Consider the following 25,161-nt stretch of genomic DNA (forward strand, 5'->3'; position numbering starts at 1 on the left):
GAGATGCAAGAGGGACGAGATATGGGGACATATGTATATGTGTAGCTGATTCACTTTGTTATACAGCAGAAACTAACACACCATTGTAAAGCAATTATACTCCAATGAAGATGTAAAAAAAAAAAAAGCCCATCTTTAGTGAAAACAAGAATCGGGTTACAAGTTGTGGTCTGTACATGGCTCTTCTCCCCGGGGCTCAGGGTGGCCTCACGGGGAGAAGCAAAAGGGCGACCAGGGATCCCATTTCCAGCTAGCTGAATCCTCCATCCAAGTGTTCTTTCCTGTTAGTAAACAGAGATCATGACCTAATCCTGGGGCTGCCGGGAAGCACATTGCCACAGCTCTGGGCGCCAGTCACCACAGGCCACAGACACAGATGGGGACTCTGCCACCCGCGGGCCACCCCGGAAAGACTTCCTGCTGAGACTCCCAGGTCGGGATGCCTTCCAGGGGTGAGGGGAGGAATGCACAGTCCAGAGGGGTCGCTACCGTGTCTCTCTCCATCACATCCCGTCCACACCCAGCGAGACCCTGCTCTCCTCTCCATGCCGCTGCACCCCATCTTTGTACCGCCTTCCTCTCTCTCCTCCCAGCTGGCCAGCAGCCAGAGTGAGCCTGCTAGAAAGAAAGCCCGTGCTTCCTTTGCACAAAGCAGCAGCTCCCACGCCACTCGTGGAGACCACCAGGCCCTCTGTGGACCCCCCTCCCCTCCCTGCTGTTGGCCTGTTTGCCCAGCTCCAGCCACGCTGCTCCCAACGCCTGCTGGGACCGCTGTCGCCGGACAACCTCGTGTCTCCTCTGCACTTCCTTTAGCGCTTTGCCACCTTCCCCCGAGGCTGCCCTTAATCGCAGTTGTAGCCCCTACCCCAGGCCCTTCTCCCCAGCTTTCTTTATCCCACGCGATAGGGTTTTCCTAACAGTTGCCTCTCTGACCCCCATGGGGTGGAAGCGCTCAGGGAAGAGCGAATTTGGGGCTTTGCTTCCTGTGCTGCTGTTACTCCCCCAGTGCCCGCAACCCACCCTGGGGCTCAGTGAGTGCTCGGTCATATGGACTGAATGAAAGTACGTGAGCCTGCAGGAATGAATGCAGAGCGGCATTGGCTAGTGTCCTGTCAACCCACCCGTTCAGAAATGGCCTTGTCAGTTCTCTCTGAAATGAGTCATCAGCTTTGGGGCTCACCATTCTTCCTGCCTCCTTGCCCACAGACTTTTTTTTTTAAATGATGAAAGGCTGGATGGTGTGAAATCACCGTGGGATATGTATGCTTCTATAGCCCTGCGTGTGGCACTGACCATGTACTTTTCCATGCACTGGTTGAAGGAGGCGGTAGATTTCCACCAAGAAAGAGGGAGAAGCAGATGGCAAAGTCGAGAGTGGGATTTTATTGGGGAAATCCAGGGATGGCTGGCAGAAAAAGCCATCTGCAGGCCTGGTGCTAACACTGGAGCCCTCCAGCAGGTGCAGAGCCTTAATTTAGAAGCTCCAGAGCAGAATGTTTATGATCTATTATCTGAGATTACACATGTTCAGTTGACCCTGCCCCCAAATTGATTCCTGAGAAAAGCGGCGTTATCTATGGTGTGGCTTTAATAGCAATAGCCCTGCTCAGTTGAATTATCTGGAGAGCAGCTGTCCACGCTCACCTTTCTTTTAAAAAGGTGCTTCTAACAAACTGGCCACCTGACTTGTTAAGCAAGCCGGCTGAGGGAAAAAGGTAAGAGCTTTCATTCAACAGGCCCACACATGCTGTTCTTACAGAGCTGCCACTCTTTTGTTCTCTTTTCTCCTCATTTCTCTCCTTAAGAGAGCTGTTCGCCCAGCACAAGGATTTGCAGGAAAGAGAACGGTCTAGATTTATCTGTGGGTCTACTGACCTTCTACAGCCCCTGTGGATGGGCTCAGTTTGCGCTGGGTCGCACGTTGCCTTAGGACGTTGACAGTGTGTGGCCATAAGTCAATTGTTTATGGTTCAAAACAACCATAGAGTGTATTATAGTGAATGACAAAGTTACAGACTCCAAAGCCGAAGACCCAAGTTCACATTTGATCACCTGCTGACTGGCGACATAACCTTGGGAAAGTTCCTTAGCTTCTCTGATCCTCCATTTTCTCATCTGTAAAATGGGTCAGTTCATAGCCAACTCATGGAGCCATGACGGGAGCTAACTGCAAGAATTTATTTAAAACACGCAACACTGTCCTGGAATGAAGGAAGCCTTCAGTGAATGCTGGCTACTGCTGGTCGAATTTCTGGCCATGTCTTAGCTTGGAAGCTGCAGGAGCTGTGGGGTCAGTGCTTCAGCTGCTGGATGTCCAGTGAAAGCCAGAAGCAGAATTAGCACAGGACCACGCCCAGAACTCAGAGCTCTGGGACCCTCCACTTCTTGGATGCCTGTTCTGTGTACAGCTAGCCTTGCTCTACAGCCTAAAGTACAGCCATGTTTTATGTCACTGTTCCCTGTATTTGTTACTTATTATTAGTCATGAGCTTGTTCAGGATGATTCCATGGCCAGGGCTGCTTCCCTCCCTCCTCCGCAGGCAGCTCTGTGCCCGGCTCCCTGGCTCACGCGGTCAGTTGGTGGTGGTGGACAGGAGGTCCTGGTAGGACCGGCCTTTCCTTCTACATACGGTGGCCTCCATACTCGTGGACACCCCACTTTCAGCTCTAACTTCTCTGGGTAGGCCTAGAACAGGATCTGGCCTTGCAGGCAGGACTGGGCACACAATGAGCAGGGCCCAAAGCAAAAGGAAAAAGGGGCTCCACGGTCAAAAACAACTCAGTATTTCAAGATGGTGACTGCAGAGCCTTAAAACAGGAGTGGGCCCCCCTGGGGGCAGGGTCCTGCGGCCATGATGCCAGCGCTGTTTGGAGGCAAGAAATGTGTCTTAGGCTGAACTGAATAAAAAATGTGATTCAATGCGCATAGATGCCTGCATGCCCCAAAGAGTCCTGATGCTCTCACCAGGGTGGCCAGTGAGCCTTGGGCCTACAGTTGCTGGCTGAGCTGAGCTCTCATCTAATTTGGTGCCAATCAGTTGAGCACACAATACAACCTCTAGGAAAACCCATCCTAGGGATTCTGATTTGATTTGTCGGGACAGGCTCTGGACGTTGTTTTTTATTTTTATTTTTAAAGATTTGTTTGATGTGGACCATTTTTTTAAAAGTCTTTACTGAATTTGTTACAATATTGCTTCTGTTTTCTGTTTTGGTTTTTTGGCTGCGAGGCATGTGGGATCTTAGCTCCCGGACCAGGGATCGAACCCACAACCCCTGCATTGGAAGGCGAAGTCAACCACTGGACCGCCAGGGAAGTTCTGACGTTAGTGGTTTTAATCCTGCCTCCCATCTACCCATTGGGTGGATTCTAGATGCAGCCGAGATCGAGAGCAGCAGACTCAGTGAATTGGGGTCCATGATGCAGGATGGCTTTCCTCTCTCCTTAGCAACAAAGATAGAATTAGGGCAAACACATTATTACCTATTACTAGCATTAGTTTTATTTTTAAAAAATTTTATTGGAGTGTAGTTGATTTAAAATGTTGTGTTAGTAGTAGTTTTAAATTGAGGTAAAATACACATAACGTAAATTGTCCCATCTTAACCATTTTTAGGTGCACATTTCAGTGGCTTTGAGTACACTCACATTGCAGTGCAATCAGCACCACTACCCACACCCAGAACATCTTCATCTTGTGAAACTGAAAATCTCTACCTGTTAAACATGGTCCCTCCTCCCCCAGCCCCTGGCAGCCACCATCCTATTTTCTGCGTCTCTGAATTTGATATTTCATTGAAGTGGAATCACACGGTATTTGTCTTTTTGTGGCTGGCTTATTTCACAGAGGAGAATGTCCTCAAGCCTCCTCCACGTTGGAGCCTGGGTCAGGATTTCCTTCCTTTTAAGGTTGAATTCTCTATATACCATGTTTTGCTTATCCATTCATCTGTCGATGGACACTTGGGTTGCTTCCACCATTTAGCTACTGTGGGCAAACATTATTTTTATAACAATGAGGTTTGATTGTTACCCCCATTCACAGAGAGGAAAACTGAGGCTACTTGGGCGGGGGGGGGGGTTAAGCTTGTCCACACAAACTGAGAAGCAGGCTCCAAACCCAGGACTATCTGCTCATGCTCCCTCCCCATTTCTCTCCATCTTTCCATTCTTCCTTTTATTCCTCCAGAAGGGTGTTTTTTAGCACAAGGATAAACAATGACTATTTACCCAGTGAGTGGCTTAGTAGTTTTCCTCCTTTTCACGCCCAGTGGGTGAGCTGGTGCTAGTAGGAAATTGGATAGACACAGGTGTCCTCTTATAGGAGTCTTGTGTACACAGCACCTGTGGGCACCTGGTCGTTTGGACCATGGGGCTTGCTGGGCGGGTGAAGAGGTTGAGAAGCCTTGTGCCTCTCCAGGGTGCGGGAGACATGAGGACGTGCAGAGGGTGGACACAGGGGAGGTGCTGAGGCAGAGCTGGTGGCTCCTGTGCAGATTCTCCTGCAAGGTGGTTCATGTTTTATTAACTGCTTTCCAGTGTGGTGGGAAAAGCAGAGCCTTAGGCTTCTAGCCTGAGTCCATGAATATTTATATGTGAGGTTAGCATTGGTGACGTAACTTTCCCCAAGCAGTGGGTTTCCTCACCTTTAAGCAGAGACTATAGTGCCTGCTTTGGGCATTCTTGGGAACATTAAATTGATAACAAAGGTTCAGTACCCAGGACGATACGGGTCCCTTCCAATCAGAGCACACAGAGATCTCTTGCCTTGGGGACATACGTTTTTAATTATTGATGTTTCAGCATATATTTTGAACAAAGCATCTACTTCTGTGCTGAAAAGAATGCAAATTTCTCTTTATTTCATATTAGAGAGGAAGAGGTTTGTTCTGTGTGATGGATATATTTGTCTCCTTTATTTGATATGAAAGATAGTGGAACATTACTTTTTCCAAAAGTTTTGAGACTGAAAGGTAGCATTTTTTCCTAAATCTATAAATGAGGGAAAGTAAAAAAAAGAGGGGGAAGGTTAGGTTTTCTGGCTTTGCCATTTTTCAAAAATTGAACTTTTTTGGCCTTTCTTGGATTTGCTGATCCTTCGATGATTCTAATGAGGACCTAACTGGGGAATGGAAATCTCTGGAATGGACTTCAGAAATTTTGTGTTTTCTATTGGCATCTTTCCAAAGACCCTAAAGCACTTCCCTAATACATTTTCGATAGAAGATCAAGTGTTGCAACTGGGGTCCAGGTTTGCTAGTGGAGAGGTCGTCGGCTGAGTCCACGTGGCATCCGCTGGTCATTTTTTTGTTCAAAGGTGGGAGGAGGGGTGTCCATTCCCTTCCAGGCTGCCCTCCCGGCCAGGACTCTGTCCACATGGTTAATGGTTAAAAGTGGAAAGCGTGGGGCTGATAAGACTTGTATGTCTCTGTACATCTGTGGCGGCTCTGCTGCCGTGTCATAACCAGCAGGGGAAACGGCGCACTGTTTAGAGAGGGACGGAAGCCAGAGTGGCTGCCCCGGCTGTGGCTGATGACAGGGTGCACGGTCACCATATCCACCTGCAGAGTTTTTGGCCCCAGAATGGACACCCACAGACCGGACGTCACCAGGCTGGTCGCACATGATTAAGCTCCTGTCCTCCAAAATCTTACAGTCGAATCAGTCAGACACCATGACGCAGCTCTCCATGTGGGATTAAGGTGATTCTTATAAAATTGTGGCAGTCAGAGGAAGGAGAACTAGAGGGACCGTGGCTCGATCAGGCAAGGCTCCTGGGGAAGGAGGGTGGACAGCCGAGATCTGAAGGTGGAAAGGTTTGGAAAGGGAGGGAACCAGCATGGGGATGAGTAATGAGGGGGCTAGGGACTGTGGGGTTGGACCAGACCTTTGGGACCTGGTTTCCAGTCCCAGCTTGACCCTGAACTAGCTGAGTGAGCTTGGGCCAGTCGCCAAATCTTCTGTGGCCTGGTTCTTCATCTCCAACACTGGTGCATTGAGGTGTATAGCAGCCCACCTCAGAGATACTGTGGGTTTGGTTCCAGACCGTTGCAACAAAGCAAATATCACAATAAAGTGAATGACACAAATTTTTTGGTTTCCCAGTGCATAGGAAAGTTATATTTACATTGTACTATAGTCTGTGAAGTGTGCAACAGCATTTTGTCTAAAAAAAATGTACATACCTTAATTAGAAAATACTTAATTCTAAAAATGGTCAACATCCTCTGAGCCTTCAGTGACTCGTTATCTTCTTGTAACAGTCACATGAAAGACGGCTGACTACGGATCGCCACGACAAATATGATGACGATGAGAAAGTTTGCAATATGGCGGGACTTACTGGAAATGTGACACAGAGACATGAAGTGAGCAAATGCTGTTGAAAAAATGGCGCCGATAGACTTGCTCAACGCAGGGTTGCCACACACCTTCAATCTGTAAAAAATGCAGTATCTGAGAAGCACAGGAAAACGAGGTCTGCCTTCACTCCAAATAATTAAAAAACGGAACTCAAACACTGACACGTGAGCGTGCACAGCGGCAGTAATTCACAACAGCGAAAAGGTGGAAACAACCCAAATACCCATCAATGGTCAGGTGAGCCAATAAAACACGGCCTCCCACACAATGGAATATTACTCAGTCATAAGAACCAGCGAAGTTCTCCCATGTAGGTGAACCTCGAGAGAATTATGTAAAGTGAGAAGGACAGACACACAGGACCACATAGTGTATGACTGCACTTATTTGGAATATCTAGAATGTGTAAACGCACAGGAACGCAGAGCAAGTTGGTGGTTGCCAGGGGCTGGGGGGAGGGTGAGGTGAGGAGTGGCTGCATGATGGGGCCGGGGTGATCTTCTCAGGGCTGACGATGCTTTGGAACTAGATCTATACACAACATTGTGAATGCACTAAATGTCACTGAATTGTTTACTTTAAAATGAACTTCACCTCAGTGATACTGAAGAAAGGGAAAAATGGTACATTGTACTAAATCCAAGCATTTCCAACTTTCCTCTGGAGCCTGAAACCTTCCATGGAGGGGCCTGGGCTGCCTTCACAGGTGGGAGAGGGGTTTTACCCGGCCTGACCTCTTTCCTCTTCCACGATCACGGCTCTGCTTTGAGTATTTTATGCCCTAAGAATCCATGCACAGTTTCATTGAAGAAAAGCCTGATCATGATATATTTTTTCAAATGGTGAAAGGTAAGCTTATCTCTCTGCTGTCTTTTCCAGACTGAAAATTCCATAATTCCTGTGGGAATTGGTGATGTGTCCTTTGTCTGCATTGGGCTGTGCTGAGAAGGTCTGAATTGACCTAAAACAGTGCTCTGTCCTCACTTGGCAGGTGAAAATGGCAAGGGTGGCTGCTTGGGTGTCTTCTGAGGAATTTTGGCCACAGGAGCTTCGAGGCGTCCTGGAGCTTACATTTCAATGGGAAATCTGAAGACAGGAGGGCGTGACCAAATGTTCACTAGCTGGACAGGTGTGATTTTTTTCTTCAAAGTGCCGTCCAAGAACCAGCAGCATGGGCATGGCTTTCAGGCTTGTTAGAAATGCAGAATCTCAGCCCAGCCCCCGACCCCCCATCTGAATCAGAACCTGCATTGTCACACGACTGGCAGGTGACTGCTGTTGGCAAGGACAGTTCAAAGGCCTGAGGCTCAGCCACCTGACTCCATTCCCAGGCAAGGCTCCCGGACCCGCCGTGCCCTCACGGTAGAAAGGAGACAAAAATAACCAGCCTCATAGAATTTAGCTGATTTTAGCAATGGATGCTTGCACCTAGCACAGTCCCATGCAGGCAGCGATCACTCCGTGGAAATCTATTCGATCTCAGTCTAACATCTGTGATTCTCAGGGACTTTTTTGGAGTTGCACTGGGTCTAAGTCTCAATCCTGATGAAAGTTTCCCATTTCACCCCATATTCAGAGTTGAAATTTCAACTTTTGGACCTAAAGATGCTCAGTTGGGTGTCTCTTAAACAAACATGACCCAGGAAATCGAAAAATATAGGCACTCAGGCTTACATCTAGAGATAGTTAACGAGTTGATGTTTCTGGACAGTCTCTAAGGGCTGCTTTATAGTCATGTGCAGACAACGCTCGCCAGCAGTGTGCTCTAAGCATCCCATAAACCGAGAGGGCAGGGAACACTGTGTAACACGTCAGCCCCACAATAAAACAACCGCTTCCATGGTGGACGGACCCCAGTCCTTTCATGTGTTATTTGAGTCAATGATACAAGTAGCAATTAAGTTTTAATAGGATATGTTTAAAAAGCTTTTTTTATAAAACCACTGTCAGCGTATACAGTGAACAGTCTGTCTATGTACACGCTCCAAGGTGGAGTCTAGATTACTTCGATTTGTTTTCCTCCTAATGAAGTTTTTTATTAACCAAGGCTTTGACTTTGGCCGATCCACTCCTGTGTTTACCCAGATCAGAAATGAGAGTGGTGTCTGGACAAAACATCCCCACTCTTTAATAAAAACAGAAAAGCTAAAACACTGGGTGATAGCTTTGAGATTGTACTTGACTGTTTCTAAGAAAACCAAAGGTGAAAAGAAATGTTTCTGAGATGCTAAGCATGATAATCTTCTGAGTCATGCTGCATTTCTGGGACACAATTGGACTGATTAAAAGCTGCTGGTATTATTTAAATTACAAGTGTAAATGTTGTTCTTCGATTGTCTCTAAGCTTTTGATCATTTGTACTGAGTTTTCTTTGCTCTAACTTGAACTGTTCCATATTCAGCAAATTTTCATAATAAATATAATACTATTATTCTGTAGCTTAAATATAATTCCATGGTGTACGAAACTTATAAGGACAGTGTCTTCTACTTGGGAGGTTTCAAACGGATAATCCTGTTTAATGATATGTTGTTAAAATCAAAGAACAATCTCACATATCTGTTGCCTGTGTTCTTTCCATCAGTGTTGAGTCAAGTCTTGCAAAGGAGTTGAAAACACAAAAGTCACCCAGGGCTTTACAATCTAGATGCTTTCTCTGAAGCAAAGAAAATTAAATGAGTGATACATTCTGTGCTTGATCCATGGTGTGGATGAGGCTGCCACGGGGTTCAGTGCCACAGGGCACTGACTCTTGGAAAGATGCTCCCCAAAGCTCATCCGCCATGCTCGGATCAGTGGGGCATTTTCCACCACAGAAGACAAAATATGTCTCAAGATTCCAGTTAAAAATAAGGCCTGCATTTGGTTCTGTTTTTTGCTTTCATGCTGAGGCAATGCAAGTATTGGATTAAAAAGCATGTTACTCAATAGAAACTAAATAAAATTAAGACCATTTAGGTCCAGAGCTACTAGGGCTTCATAGAGCTGATACTACCCAGACACTTGTTGAAATGATCAGGACTCCTTCAGGTATAAGTGACAGAAACTGAGTTCAGACTGGCTTAAGCAAAAATAAATACATAAAAATTTAAAGTAACACTGGATCCAGGGTCTCACATGATGTCATCAGGGCTGTCTCCCTCTTCCCAGTTTCCCACCTCTTCATTTGAAATCCTATGGGCCTTCCTCCATAAACACCTCCCCTGCCCACAGACGGAGGAGGTCCCAGCCCTGCCTCCTTTTCTGAGTCTCATAAACGTGGGTGCTTCAGCTAGAGGCGTAGAAGTAGCTGGTACTGGGTTTAGGGTAATGGTCTCAGTGGGGGAGGGGAGTGTGTGATTTTGCCCCTAAGGGACATTTGGCACTGTCTAGAGACAGTCTGGGTTGTCACAACTGGGGTTCTATTGGTACCTAGTAGATAAAAAGCAGGATGCTGCTAAACATCCTACACTGCACAGGACAGCCCTGCAACAAAGATGTATCGAGCCCGCTGTGTCCATGGGAGACTCTGGTTTAAGGTAGGGAGCTAGCAGAGGCTGGCTGAGGCGAGGGACTGGTGATAAAGCCCTACAGGGCTGGCGGAGTGGAGACCACTTTGCCTGAGCCTGGCTGGAGGCATCCAGCAGGTCCCTGCGGAGAGCAGACGGCCGCCCACCAGCCGGCTCAGCCTCACCAGAGGTTTGCGGGGAACCACTGGCCCCTGGGGAGGGGGGAGGCCTGGATGTGGCGCCAGCGGCAACATCCCCGCCTGGACTGGCTCTTGCGCTGGTTGTCACCTTCCTACTGTGTTGCCTGGACACATGTGGGGCTAAGGTTAGGGTAGCATTGCTCACAGAAACTCTAAGTGGAGGTGTTTCTGTTTTCTGGAAAAAGAACTACCATTTACCCTCACCATAATATGCGAGGCAGAGCTTGCTATGTTTCTCCCAAATCTCTTCTGAAGACTAGAATTTTCAGCGGAACACAAGGCCACCTTGCAGCTAGGTGAAGACACGTGGCTGATTCTGGCCAATGAGGTGACAGCAATGGAGTCCGCCTGTGCCACGTGGAGCCTTCCTGTTGCTTGGAACACAGATGTGGCGGCAGAGGCGCCAGCTGGACCAGGAGACAAGGACCTAACCGTCGGGGTGGCCAAGGGGAAGGGTGGAAGGAGCTTGGTGGAGCTGAGCTGGATTGCTTCTGCCAGGGTTTCCGGGAGAGGGAAGCCCCCTTTCATGCCGTTTAAGCCGCTGTTATCCTAGCTGACCCTAACTGGTAGAATATGTACATCCGCTCTTTGACTTGCCGATTTTCAACATTTAAACCTTTTGGGGCTAAAACAGAGGGCTGCCTGATAGAGAGTGGCAGGCCCCCTGCAAGGTGCCCAAGATGCAGCCGCCTAGCAAGGAGGGGGCCTCACCCAGACCCGACTCCTCTGTCATACGTGTCCCTGTGGGCTGCCTGACCTTTTGTCACTATCTGGAAAGGGACATCTCCCGGATCACTCAAGAGAACCTCGTTGACATTTATGGTGTGTCTGTCACATGCCAGGTGCATACTGAGGACACCCCAGAGATGCTGCAAGAGGTGCGCCCAGGTGCACCCAGGCCCTTCAGGGTAAAGGGAAAGCAGAACAGTGGGCATAAACCTGGCCGGCAGGGGACGCTGCGCTTCTAAGTGTCAGTGACACCCCAAGTTAGAGGAGCAGGAAAAAACCAAAAACGGGGGAGGGACCATGTCCAAGAGGGTCTCTTCCTAGCAGTGTCAAGCTCTTAATGGACCGAGTCCTTTGCTGGCGCTGCAGGCGTGACCGATGGCATGTGCATCTCCATTGCACATCCAGGCTTTCTCGTGTCCACCTTTCTTCCTCCCGATGACCCTGGGGCATCTGTCCCCCCTCCTGGGGGCTCTGTTTCTGAAAGGCCTGGGACAAGAGAGGGAGAGAGAGAGAGAGAGAGAAGGGTTCTCTTCACCCGTCTGAAGAGGCCTTGGGTGCTCTCTAATTCCCAACGCTCTCCCCATCCACCACACCCTGGCCCTTCCTCGCACCAGTGGACACAGCAGATGCAGCAGACAGGGATGGTACTGCCTCTTCCTGTGCCCCCGCCCTGCAGGCATGCTCCTGCACCTCGCTCACCGCCCTTCCCTCATCTCAGTTCTCCTTTGCTTCTCCTTCTGAGAGGTCATCCCCTCCCTGTCCACGGAGGCGGGGCTGCCCATCCCCGTGGTCCCTACAGATCCAGGGAGTATGGGGACTCTTCTACAGACAGAGTCCATAGGCACAAGTATGAACTGGACTCAGATCTAAGACCTCTGATTCCAGGACCCTCTCTCTCTCCATGTACTACTGTTCCCTTGGCCGTAAAACATCTGGATCATACAGAAATATAGAAAGTTTTCCCCTATATAGAATAACCAGACTTTAAGATGACTTAATTATTTTTTTAGTGCAGAATAAAGTCTAGCATTTTATTTTTTTGTAATGACAGTATAATAAAGTGCTATGATTAAGAGCTGAATCACACTCATTTAAAATAAGCTTCTTTAGCAGAGCCAATTAGCGATGCTAAAATTGCCTGCAGTGCTCTCCTCGGATGACCAAGAGGTTGGAAACATGAAGTTCCCCAGCCGGAGAACAAGACTTAAACAATAAAGTGTCTTTAAGAGGAAAAATCCGTTCTCAAGAAAGTGTATACCCAACAGCAGGAAATGAAGATCAGCCCTAAATGATAGAAATGCTTCTCCACAGGGCTGGGGAAACAGAAGTCTCCAGAGTTTGCTTCAAAGATGGAAAGGAGCATTGTTTCTACAGAGCTCGCAGGGGGCTGGCTGCGGCAGTTACATAAGCCAAGGGCCGCTCTGTCTGGCTGACTGGACACATTGCCTTGCTCTCGAGATATAAGGGAATTACCCATTTAATCCTTGGCCTACGGTGCTGATAATGTAGCAATTAATGACTAATTAGGAAGATTTTCCCAGAACATTAGGTTCTGGGAGAAAGCCTTATTTGAGGCCCATCGCTTAAAACTCTTCTCTTTCTTCCTGCGGTTTTCAGCTCGAGCGCGGCTTTGTTTGCAAGGACCCCACGGCTGCTCCGTTCACTTAGTTAAAGCAGCTGGTATAAAGCAGGCTGCGCTGAGGCTGGTGCTCGCCAAGCTGACGGAGCAAAATATTAGCGCTGGTCTCCCACAGTGCGAGGGACTTCCATCTGATTCCCTCCCTTCCTGAATTCTTGAATATGAAAGCCAGGTGAGCCAGAAAGGAGGAGGAGAGGATGCTTCTTTTTGGAACAGAGAGGAAGGGCCTGCTTTGGTTCCTTTGCTCCATTTTCTGCAGCTGGGACTGTGGGATCCCACCTGCACCCATAGCTTCTGGTTGGGAGGATGGAGGTGGGTAGGGGAGGATGGAGACCAGGGTAGGACCCCTTGCACAGCAATGAGGGGCCCCTGTGGACCCTGGGGGTGGGGAGAAGAAAAAGGGAAACTTGAAAGTGATTCCCAGTTTCCCAACTTTGGGAAAGGAAGAGATAATGATGGATGACCAGTGACCAGCCAGTTATAGATGGGCAAGCATTTCCCACATCCTACGGAATAATCCTCCACATGTTCACTCAGTCCAACACATCCACAGAGCACATGTCAGCCTCTGTCCTAGGCTCTGGAACACAGTGGTGACTAGAAAGTTTCTGTCCTCATGGAATTCACAGTTTATGACAGGGTTTCTCCATTTCAGCCCTATGGACATTTGGGGCCAAATCGTTCTTTGTTGTGGGACTGTCCTGTGTATTGTAGGATGTATAGCAGCATCCCTGGCCTCTACTCACCGGGTGCCTATAGCATCCTCGGTTGTTCATGACATTCAAAAATGTCTCCAGACAGTGCCAGCTGGTCCCGGGATAGAGAACCATTGGTCTAATGGGAAAGTCAGATGATAAATGAAATGAATAAGCAAAAATATGTGTGCTAAACTGTAGAGAGATGTAAAGCAAGAGTGGTGGCCCGAGGGGGCTGTGGCAGGTCTTACTGAGAAGTGACATTTGAACAAAGTCCCCGAGGAGGCGAGGGAAGAAGCGACACCGGGCAAGTGCATTCAGGGTGAAGGGGCCGAGGGATTGTGCCGAGCAAGTACAGGAAAGGGGGGACGTTGTTCAGCTGGAGGAGAGGGTGGCAGAGGAGCAGGTGGAGAAGAGACAGAGGCAACGGGCCTCGTGGTGCTGGGGAGGCTGGATGTAACTCTGCCGCACTGGGCCTCAGAGAGTTCAGCAGAGGGAAGGATGAGACCCCCACTGATCGGCTACAGGTCTGTGGTCAGAAGGCCAGGTCGGCTCAGCCCATACCTCTGCCTCAGGTCTCACGAGCTGACATCAAGGTATCGACCTGCTGGGCTGTCATGGGGAAGCTCAGGGGGAAATCCCTTTCCAAGCTCTTCTAGGTTGTTAGCAGAACCCAGTTCCCTGTGGTTGTAGGACTGAGATCCTGTTTCCTCATATCCATCAGCCGGGGCTGCCCTGAGCTCCTAGAGGCCTCTCTCTGGTCCTTGGACATGGTCCTTGTAAATCAGAGACAGGAAAACCAGGATGAATCCTTCTCCTTCTTGGACTCTGACTCTCCATCTGCTGCATCTCTCTTTTGCTTCCAGCCAGAGAAAGTTCTCGGCTTTCGAGGACACACAGGATTAGCCTGGGCTCACCTGGATCATCCAGGATAATCTCTCTGTTTTAAAGTGTGAACCTTAATTACATCTGAACAGTCCCCTTTGCCATATAACACAACATATTCATGGGTTTCAGGGATTATGATGTGACATCTTTGGGGACCATTCTACCTATTGCAACTCTGAAACAAAGGACATGGTTTTATTTATCTCTGATGAGGTTTTTACAAAGTGAACCATGAAGAGGGCTTATCTGGGCATGACTTTCTTAGGGTTTTTTTAAATTTTTATTTTTATTGGAGTATAGTTGATTTACAGTGTTGTGTTAGTTTCAGGTATACAGCAGAGTGAATCAGTTATACATATACATATATCCACTCTTCTTTTTTTAAGGTTCTTTTTCCATATAGGCCTTTACAGAGTATTGAGTAGAGTTCCCTGTGCTATACAGCAGGTTCTTATTATTTATCTATTTTATATAGAAGTAGTATGTCTACGTCAATCCCAATCTCCCAATTTATTGCTCCCCCTTATCCCCTGGTAACCATAGTTTGTTTTCTACATCCATGGCTCTACTTATGTTTTGTAAATAAGTTCATCTGTACTCTTTTTTTACATTCCACATATAAGTGATATCATATGACATTTGTCTTTGTCTGACTTACTTCACTGAGTATGGCAATCTCTAGGTCCATCCATGTTGCTGCAAATGGCCTTATTTTGTTCTTTTTTATGGCTGAGTAATATCTTAGCATTCTTTTGACCCTAACTTTCCCCCATGATGGCGAGGTGTGTGTTCACAACGGTGAACATACATTGGGCACTCATGCTCCCTGCAAGGACAGGTGATGAGGGCTCCCCTCGCCACTCGTAGCCCAGGTTTCTTAAGAGGAAACCGAGGCTCCAAAAGATGGTGTAGGAGAGCCAGTTTCACTCTACACATGGTCACGCCAGGAAGCAAATGTTCTTCCCTGAGACTCTTCTCTCCTGGAACATCCCCGACAGTCACCCATGGTTTTTCATTCACATCCACTGGGAAACATTGGCCTACAGAACGCCCCAAGGACAACGTTCTGTCATTACTGAGATGCTGGCATGTCAAGGGGAAGGAAGGAGTTTAAACGATGAGCAGAGTGCCAGGGCCCGTGGAGGAGCCAGTGGTGGAAATGGTCCAAGTGAAGGCGAATCTGAATGTCAGACACGGGCCTCAAGATGGAGAGGCTGGGAGGCCCTGGGAGGGTGTGGGCTGAGAAAGGAGGAGGAAAAAAGGTGACGAGAGCTGTGCTGGGTGGGAACTGAAGGCAACGTGTTGTGTCATCTATAATGATGATGTGGAGCAAACGTTCCCTAGCAACCAGACTGAGAAAGGGCCAGGTGCACCTAGGTGTGGGGAGTGTCCAGCGGGGAGCTCAGCATGGTTCTTTATCATTCCCGTTTCAACCAGACTCTCCCAATGGCAGCCAGCAGAACAGGTGGACCATTTGAAATGGGAAGAAGCGCCTTCAAATGGCATTGATGTAAATATCCCCCTGACCTCTCCAGAGCCCAGCAAATTGTAAACGCTCAGCAAACATCGCATCCAGCTTCCATTTATAGGAAGTTTATATTCGAGTCCACTCATCTGAAGTTCTAGAAGAGGAGAGTCAAAATCACAGTGTCAGGGAGCTGTTCACTGGCTGCCTAGGGCCAGGAGTGGGATTGACTGCAAAGGCATATGAGAAAATTTGGGGGGGGGGTTGATGGGGCCGTTCTATATATTTATTGTTGTGTTGATTACGTGTTTATATCTGTCAAAGCTCATTGAACTGTATAAACAAAATAGATGCTTTTGATTGTTTGTAAATTATATATCGATAGTGTTGACTGAAAAGCCAGACGGGGGCATGCCACAGCCCTTGCCTGGGAGAGGGGAGGGTTTCGGGACTGAGTTGAATTCAGATCTTGCCATTGATGACCATGCTGGGCCTGGGGCCTCCACAGTCCTGCTTTCCCATCATCAGGATGAAACGATATCTCAGACCCAGTCCCATGGGGCTGTGCAGGTGGACTCACTGGTCATCATGTGGCTCTTAGAACCAAAGACCAAGGGTGGTGTAAGTGCTGAGTGGCAATCTTGCTTGTAATCATGGACTTGTTGAGTCAGGTGGCTATGAAGTCGCTACCCAAGTAAAGATGATGGATTAGATGTGGCTCCAGTGCTTTTATCTGATGCCGGTTGGGTATCTGCACAACATTTGCCCTTTGAAGGATGAAAAATAAGCAAAGTCAGGGAAATACAAGTTTTCTTTTAGACTCCAACGGTTCATGTCCTCTCATCAGTGGGCAGGGCGGTGAGATACAATAAGGGTTATTCCTAAACGGCCTCAGCAGGTTTGGCCAAACTCCTGTAACTCTCTGATGCCTGTTTCCCTATGTGAACGATGGCGTGGAAAGCATGATGGTTAGAGCGTGAGCCCCATTCAGACAGACCTGGGTTTGAATCCTGCCACAAAGTAGTTGTGTGAAGATGAGGGAGAGCCAGCCAGGAGTGTGAAGGCCAGATTTTGCGTCTGTGCTCGATGCACATTGAAGAATATCCTGCTTCAGTGTCTTTGCTTTGGTAGAATTAATTGAAACAGGATTAGATTTTAAATAACAAGCATAATGGCTCCTGTGGTCTGTAGTGAGTTTCGTGTTTTCTCCATGCCTTGGGTTTTAATTTTTTAAATATATTTTTCCCCTTTAGAAAATCTGGGTCAATTTCACCATTTCTCACTTATGTGTGTCATTTTGGCATGACTTTTGAGGACTAGAATGGTAAAAAAAAAAAAAAATAGAGGTAAATAAATAACATCCTTAATTTTCTTTGCAAATAATCCTCCCTCCATGGATATGTGTATTTATCCAGATTTGTATATGCATTGATCAATCAATTGATTGAACAATAGCTAGATATAGATATGTACCCTTCTTAGTGAGGTGCCAGCGACTGACTCCACGAAGGGACAAAACACTGATAATAGTAGACAACATTAGTGATAGAATATTTTCCTCTCTGGGGCCCTGAACTGTTATGCCATGGACCTCGCTGGCAGTCTGTGAAACCAGTAGACCGCTTTTCAGAATAGGGTTTTTAAGCACATGGAATAAAACACATAGGTTACAAAGGAAATCACTTATATTAAGATACAATTGCCAAGCAAACATATATGCTATGTCATAACCAGACCCACGGGCGGGACTCACACCTACGGTCATTTGGAAGCAGTGATGGGCAGTGATGTGTGAAGACATTGGCACTAAATGTAACATGGGATGAAGCAACAGTCTGTGATTTTTCTTGTTGTCAAGGTCGCAGGGGTAGCAAACATACTGTTGCGGTTGCCTGCATGCCTATTGGGAGGAAATGATGAATTTCAGTTAGAAGCTAGTGAAAATAAAAACGTCGTTTTTTTACTATTCAAGTTCGTGGATCCAGGTAAGGAGCCCCACGTGCTTGGCTTGGGTCCACGGCCCCTCCTCTGTGCCCCCTCTCCCCCATCCCTCCTCCTGGGCTGGGGTCCAGGAGGCGGGGGCTGCGCTGCCCTGGTCGCTGTCTCCCAGCACTGGAACCCCTGGGTGTAACAGCACTGCAGGTGAGACACATCTACAGTGGACAGATTTTCTTCTCAGAGACATTAGTATTTACACCACATGATGGGTCTCAGAAAGATAAAGGGACCCTCATGCCTTGTGGAGGGCAAAGGAGGCAGCTGCTATGGTTCCCTTAGAATCTCACCGAGCACTGTTTGGATATAAATTTATTACAGCCCCAAATGTGAGAAAGGCCAGAAGTGACTCACAGGCTACCCTCCGCGAGGTGGCACAGGGCAGCACAGAGAGGGTGATGGGCCCTTGTCCCTGGAACGGTGATAAAGGCCCCGACACCAAAGCAGAGTTAATTAAGGTGCTTTAATAACCTGCAGTGTCGCTGAGGGTAATGAAGGTGGTGCCTGATGCAGAGTCAGGCAGGAAGCTGGAGCCGCGTTGCCCTGGCAACGGTGTCCTGGCTAATCCCGGGTGTGGTTCAGGCCTGCTATCTGAATGAAGCACTTTCCCTAATGTTCTCCATGGTTTTGAAATGCCACCCACTTGAACATAGCATCTATTTGTTGCAACAAATTTAAATAGACTCTTTAAGACAGAGACATGGAAGAGAGAGAGGTAATAACAGAAAGACAGACAGACACACCAAGAGAATCACTTCTGGCGAAGTTGGTGACATTAGGAAAAGGCACGTTTCTCTTAGGACAGATTTGCTGCTGGGAGGAGGCTGGCTTGCCTCTCCCCTTGCCCCTCCTGACTGCGCTGAGCATGGCCCCAGGAGGTTTGGCAAAACCAGCCCAGAGCCAAAGCTACCTTCAGCCACTGCGCCTGAGGTTGTCTCCCCACTGTCACGGGGCTGCAATGTACAGCTGCACAGACTGCATGCTGCACCAGCCACCCAAAGGAGGGCTCCAAGGGGCTGAGCCCACCTGTGCTCCTTGCATGAGCACTGATGAGCACCTGGGTCTTCCTGGAGAAAGGGGAGACTTTCCTAACAGGGACGAAGGCACCAGCTGGGCTACAGCAGCCCGTTCCATCCCACATCCCACATTTTTCACTTTGCAATTAGGAGAATAAGGAGGCTCTTAAAAATATGCATATGCAACGCCAACTTCCCATCCTCTACCTCCTCGCTTTGAAGGAGAGGGTAAAGACTCAGTTCCCGACAGGTGAATAGAAAGTGTGGTGATTCAAAGTTGGTCTTGGGGTCTGTGTGGGCACGAGGTGGGTCCCTGCCCGCCCTTCTTGGGGTTGGTGTGAGGAGCCTGCAGTGCCCTGGAGGTGACGAGAATGTCAGCCCTGTGTTAGAAGCTCAGCTCTGCCATCCTGAGCTGATTCCTCAGAATAAGACTTCGGCCCCCAGAGCCTCAGTTTACTCATGTGTACAATGGAGGGTAATAATACCAATGTCAAAGGATTGTTATGAGTGTTCAAAGAGATAAAGTATATGAAGCGCATAATGGGCGGTGAGTGTGTGGGTGTATACAAGTGTGTGCGCGCGTGCGCAGAACCCGACTCCCGGGTGGGGGGGAGGGGGTGTGAAGGTCCACGTGCCCTGGGGAGGCTGAGAGGGGCGAGATGAGGTGTCTCTCCTTATATATGTAATAATCCCCCTTTATCTGCAGTTTTACTTTCTGAGGTTTCAGTTACCTGTAGTCAAATGAGGGTCCAAAAATATTAAATGGAAAACTCCGAAATAAACAATTCATAAGTTTAAATTTTTCTGCCATTCTGAGTAGCATGGTGACATCTCACACTGTCCTGCTCTGTTTCGTGTGGGGTCCTCAACCATCAACAGCCTCATGGCCCCATGATCCAGGATCTGGGAGGTGCGTGGTCCCCTCCTTCTCACATATCATCAGAAGGTCAGTAGCGTCCTCACACCATCACAATACCCGAATCGTTCATCTCACTTCATCTCATCATGTAGGCTTTTCATCATCTCACATCATTCCAAGAAGAAGGGTGAGTATAGGCAGGTAAGCTATTTTGAGAGACAGAGAGGCCCCATTCACATAACTTTTATTACAGTATATTGTTATACTTGTTCTATTTTATTATTAGTTATTGTTGTTAATCTCTCACTGTGCCTAATTTATGAATTAAACTTATCAAAGGTATGTATGTAAGGAAAGTGCATTGTCTATATACGCTTCAATTCACTACTACCTGCAGGCTCAGGCATCTACTGGGCGTCTTGGAATGTATCCCCCATGGATAAGGGGGGGAACTACTGGATATATATATTGCCCACTTTTATATGATATCTTGTGCCCATTTTTAACTGATTATTTGGGCTTTCTTTATTATTTCATAGAGTCTCTTTATATACTCTTTAAAAATTTTTAACTATAGTTGATTCACAGTATTCTGTTAGTTTCAATATATACTCTTTTTTTTTAACATCTTTATTGGAGTATAATTGCTTTACAATGGTGTGTCAGTTTCTGCTGTATAACAAAGGGAATCAGCTATACATACACATATATCCCCATATCTCCTCCCTCTTGCGTCTCCCTCCCACCCTCCCTATCCCACCCCTCCAGGCGGTCACAAAGCACCGAGTTGATCCCCCTGTGCTATGCGGCTGCTTCCCACTAGCTATCTATTTTACATTTGGTAGTGTATATGTGTCCATGCCACTCTCTCACTTCGTCCCAGCTTACCCTTCCTCCTCCCCGTGTCCTCAAGTCCATTCTCTACATCTGTGTCTTTATTCCTGACCAGCCCCTAGGTTCTTCAGAACCATTTTTTTTTCTTAGATTCCATATTCAATAGTTACTCTTGATTCTAACCCCTTTTTTGTTACAAAAGTATCATCTTGTCTTTTCACTATCCTCAAGTTTTTAAATGATGAACAAAAGTTCTTAGTTTTAAAAGAATCAAAATTGTCAATCATTTAATTTATAGTGTATGCCTATCTTGTCTTAAGAAATCCTTCCGTACCCACGTTAGGATAAATATTCATCCAACAGCAAATGTCACTGTTGGAATTTCATTCAGTCTTTGAGCTGCCTGGAGTGGTGTGAATAGTGTGAGGTAAGGGCACAATTTCCTTTCTTCCATGTGGAGAAATATCTTTCTCCAGCTTCATTCATTGAATTCCTATTTTCTTTATCGGTAAGTGAATTAGAGATTGCTTGGTGGGAGACCAGAACGGGCAGAGACACTTTGAAAAAGTTTGTCATCATCTCGTAAAGTTGAACATTCATACCAGGCACATACTGAGGAGAAACTCCTGCCCGAATCTATCAGAAACATGCAGAAGAATCTTTACAAACCAGCACGGTTAGGAATAAAAAAACCTGGAAATAACCCACTGCCCACCACCTGGACAGTGGATAAACAGATCCATAACAGGTCACATAACAGGATGTGATACACTGGTAAGAAAGAATTAAGCACAGCCGTCCACCATCATATGACTACATCTCCGCAACTGAAAACATCGAGTGAAAAATACGAACCCCAGAAAATTTCATTCAACTCGATAAACTTTGGTCAAAGTGAAAAATGACTAAAACTAAAGAGTATGTTTTTAGGAATATGTGTGTATGATACAATTATGCATCTTTTTAAAAAAAATACAAGGCTAAACACAAATTTCAAGATATAAGTGTTCCTCTAAAGGGGGAGGGACATGAAAGTGGATGCGAATTATCGTTAATGCTCTGGATCTCGTGATGTGTGGGCAGCTCACTGGGTTTATTACAATACTGCACACACTGTAGGTCTATGCATTTCCCATGAAGAGAGGATGACAGCCCATTTCTGTGAAGCTGAGACTGGAGAGGGATTGGGGGGGAGAGAGGGGCTGGTTTTCTCTAAGCAGTTTTTCCCGAATGGCCCCGCCCTGGCCTGGGGACAGACAGGAAGGGGGAGCTGTCAGTTTCATAGCCGACGATGATAAACATAAACCAAACCCACTGTGTCCTTAGCAGAGTTTGGGGACTAATCTCAGAGACCAGGCATTGTAATTGTGTAGCAAGAGGACATAAATAGCAACTCAAAAGTTTCAGCGAGAGCAAAAGAAATACGATTTTAAAAGAGTCCAGGACACACCACCCCAAAATATGCCGCATTGTCATATTGATTATTTTGAGCTAAAGCCACTGGAAAAGCAGCAAACACAGGGAGAGGCTTTCTCTGAACTCCCCCTCTCTGCCTGAAGACAGATTCTCCAAAGGGAACTCAATTGTCTTAAATCCCCTCCCCAGGAGTGTCCTCAGCTGCGAAGACTGACTGTTATCCCAGGGGAAAAGACCAGAAGTCGGCACCACACCCAGAGAAACGTCCTCACAAACTCATATCTCCCATCTGTTCCTCTAAGTGTCCCTTCATCTTTCCTAAGAGTCATTTGCTCTTCCCTGAACTGGCTGCATCCCCGCTCCCCTTCCCCTGTTGAGATGGTATAGGAGCTCTCAAATTGCACCAATTTACGGAGTATTCACCTTTTTTTCCTGTGATGTCCCCATGCACATAATATTAAAAATGAGTAAATGTGTACACCTTTTCTATTCTTAATCTGCCTGCTATCAATTTATTTCAGAGACCCAGCTATCAAACCTAGGAGGGTGGAGGAAGTCTTTCCTGCCCTACAGTTCATAGAGTATCATTTTGTGACCATACGGTCCAAGGCTGCTTTACTTTGAAGACAAAAGAACTCCCATTTAGCAAAGAGAGTGGAAACAAATATTTCTGCTGCATTAACGGTGTGCCTGCCAGACACCACGCTGGGGGCTTTTGGGAGGTTGTCCCATTTCAACCACAGGGCAAACCCCACCCATGTGCCCCTCCTGGCTGGTGTCTGCATCTCTCCTGGTGTTCATCTCTAGTTTGACTTGTGCATTGCAGGAGATGTTCAAAATTTCCTCTCAGGGACACAAGAAAATACAAACAAATTGTGGGACATTCAGACCATGGATGAATGAAAAGAAACTCCAAATACACAAAACTGAGACAGGAGGAAAAGGGGCAGGGGACAACCTCTAAAAGAATGACGTAGCCTTTGAGGATTCAACAGAAACAGGTTAGAACCAATTAGGCTCAAGATGGTGGAAGATTCAACTTCCAGTGGACCTGGAGCCTCAGTGTACGCTCATTGTAGCACATCAGCATGTTAAATGACACACCCACAGCCTCCAGGGCTGTTCTGAGCCCGACCATAAAAGGCCATAAAGTGGGTGATAGCCCAATTCCTGGAAATCCCTACCCCTTCTCCAAAATAGTTGGCATAATCCTCCCACTATGAAATTACCCAGCTCATAAAAGCTAACAACCCCGGGCTTCCCTAGTGGTACAGTGGTTGCAAGTCCGCCTGCCGATGCGGGGGACGCAGGTTCGTGCCCCAGTCCGGGAGGATCCCACATGCCGCGGAGCGGCTGGGCCCATGAGCCATGGCCGCTGACCCTGTGCGTCCGGAGCCTGTGCTCCGCAACAGAGAGGCCACAACAGTGAGAGGCCCGCGTACCGCAAAAAAAACCCCCAAAAAAAAAACAAACTAACTAACTAACCACCCCATATTTCAGGGCCTCTCTCTCCTGTTGAGACAGACCAAATTCTGTCTATGGAATGTGTATCTCTCTAAACAAACCTGCTTTCCCACTTAGTTCTCAGGGCAGAGCCCCCATGCCTGCCTCCTTGTATCCCTCACAAGCGTCCTATGTTAATAAATCTACTTCTTTGTTGGGACTTCCCTGGCGGTCCAGTGGTTAGGACTCCGCACTTCCATTTCAGGGGTCACATGTTCGATCCCTGGTGAGGGAACTAAGATCACGCATGCTGTGCAGTGTGGCCAGAAATAATCAATCAATCAATCAATCGATCAGTCTACTTCTTACCTATCACTTTGTCTCTCGCTGAATTCCTTCTGTGCTGAGACATAAAGAACCTGAGCTTCACTAAGTCCTGACACCAGGTGAGTGATTTTAATTAAAAGACAGTGGGTTCGAGTCTCAGCCCGTGAGTTCAAGTCCCAGTCTGAGCTGTGCAGTTTCACAACATTCTCTATGCGTTCTCTATAGGAAGTTCAAAAACAGGCAAAACTAACGTGCGGTGATAGAAATCGGAAGAGTGGCTGCCTTGGAACAGAGACTGGATTGGTGGAAAAGGGGATGGGTCTGGTCTATAGCTTGATGGGGTGGGGATTGCGCAAGTGTTTAGATTTGTCACATGTAATGTGCATTTCACTGTATGAAATTGCATCTCATTAAAGAATGTTTTAAATCTTAAAATTTTAAGAAGAAAGTTTTAAAACATTTTAATAAAACAAAACAACAGTGCAGGGTCTGAAGAGAGACTGCCTGGGTTTATATCCTGTCTCTATGAGTTTTCTTTGGCTGCTGTAATAAATTATTACAAACTTACTGGCTCAAAACAGCAGAAATTTATTCTCTCACAGTTCTGGAGCTGAGAAATCAGCATCACGGAGTTGAAACCAAGCCATCGGCAGGCCTGTGCTCCCTCCAGGGGCTCTAGGGGAGAATCCATTCCTTGCTTCGTCCACCTTCTAGAGGACACCTGCATTCCTTTGTTCATGGCCCCTTCCTCCATCTTCAAGGTCATTCGTGTAACATCTGCTTCAGTGATCACATTGCTTTCTTCTCTCCTATCTGTGTGAAATCTCCCTCTGCCTTCCTTTTACAAGGACATGTGATAGCATTCAGTGTGCATCTGGCTAATCCAGGATAATCTTCCATGTCAAGTTCCCTAAATTAATCACACCTGTAGAGTCTCTCTAGTAAAACTTGCAGGTTCCAAGAATTAGGATGCGGATATCTTTGGGTGTCAGCATTCAGCCCATCACATGCACCACTTATTAGCTGTGTGTCTGTGGGCAAGTTTCCTCACCTCTCTGTGCTTCAACATCCTCATTTTTAGAATGGAGATAATAATAGTACTTACATTATGGTTCTGAGGATTAAATGTGAAGTGTTGAGCACAGGGCCTGGCACATAGTAAGTGCTCAACAAATGATAGTTATTATTTTATTATCATCTTTATTATTATGCCCTTTAATTGTGCCAGGCACATGCTAAGTGTTGGCACAGTTCCTGTCCTCAGGAGGTTATAATCCACTGGAGACACAGAAATGCAAACACCGTGTATTCATTTGCTTGGGCTGCTGTAACAAGTACCGCAGGCTGGGCGGCTTAAACAACGGTTTATTTCCTCCCAGTTCTGGAGGCCAGAAGGCCAAGGTCAAGGTTGGTTCCTCCGAGGCCTCTTTCCTGGCTGTAGACCGCCGTCTCCTCCCTATGTCCTTACATGGTCGCCCCTCCGTGTGTGTCTGTGTCCTGATCCCCTCTTTTTATAAGGACACCTGTCATGTCAGAGTAGGACCCGCACTAATGACCTCATTTAACTTGTCACCTCTTTAAAATCCCTTTCTCCAAATCCAGTCACATTTTGAGGTACCAGAGGCTAAGAATCCAACATATGAATTTTAGGTGGACACAGTTCAGCCCATAGCACAATGCATAGCCAAATAATTCCAAAAGGAAAGTGCAACATGGTCAGGGAAAGGTGGGGAAAGGGATGGCATCTCCTTGTGGGCACGTGTGGTCCTGTGAACCAGGTCAGTGACCCTTCATCCCAAGAAT

This window comes from Monodon monoceros, unplaced genomic scaffold (genome assembly GCF_005190385.1).
Source record: "Monodon monoceros isolate NGI ecotype Baffin Bay Population unplaced genomic scaffold, NGI_Narwhal_1 Super_Scaffold_11, whole genome shotgun sequence".
Classification (NCBI taxonomy): domain Eukaryota; kingdom Metazoa; phylum Chordata; class Mammalia; order Artiodactyla; family Monodontidae; genus Monodon; species Monodon monoceros.